Raw genomic sequence first — 369 nt, 5'->3', positions numbered from 1 at the left:
CAATCAGTATGCTCAGTCTGCTTACGCTACAGGATCCTTTCCTGGTAGGGGTACCGTGCCCACAGCCACGTCTGTTGCTGAATCCAACACTCATGGGACCAGCCCTGCCGGGCTTCTTACCACCAGGCTCCACCCCCTGCCATGACTCAGGACACCACCAACCAACAACCCTCGTCAGACCTCAGCCTCAAGACAAGACTGCCACCCACATTTAACGGCACTGATGATGACTTCACCTTGTGGCTCAACAAATTTGACCTTTATGCCACTTCCCAGAAGTACACCCCTGAGGAACGTGCCATGGCCCTCCCAACTTTCCTTGACCACCATGCCCTGCGTTTCTACCTTGGTTTGCCGAGGCAGGCCCGT

The sequence above is a fragment of the Branchiostoma belcheri genome, unplaced genomic scaffold, assembly GCF_001625305.1.
Source record: "Branchiostoma belcheri isolate BF01 breed outbred unplaced genomic scaffold, Haploidv18h27 scaffold44, whole genome shotgun sequence".
Lineage (NCBI taxonomy): Eukaryota > Metazoa > Chordata > Leptocardii > Amphioxiformes > Branchiostomatidae > Branchiostoma > Branchiostoma belcheri.
This window is presented reverse-complemented; position numbering follows the sequence as displayed.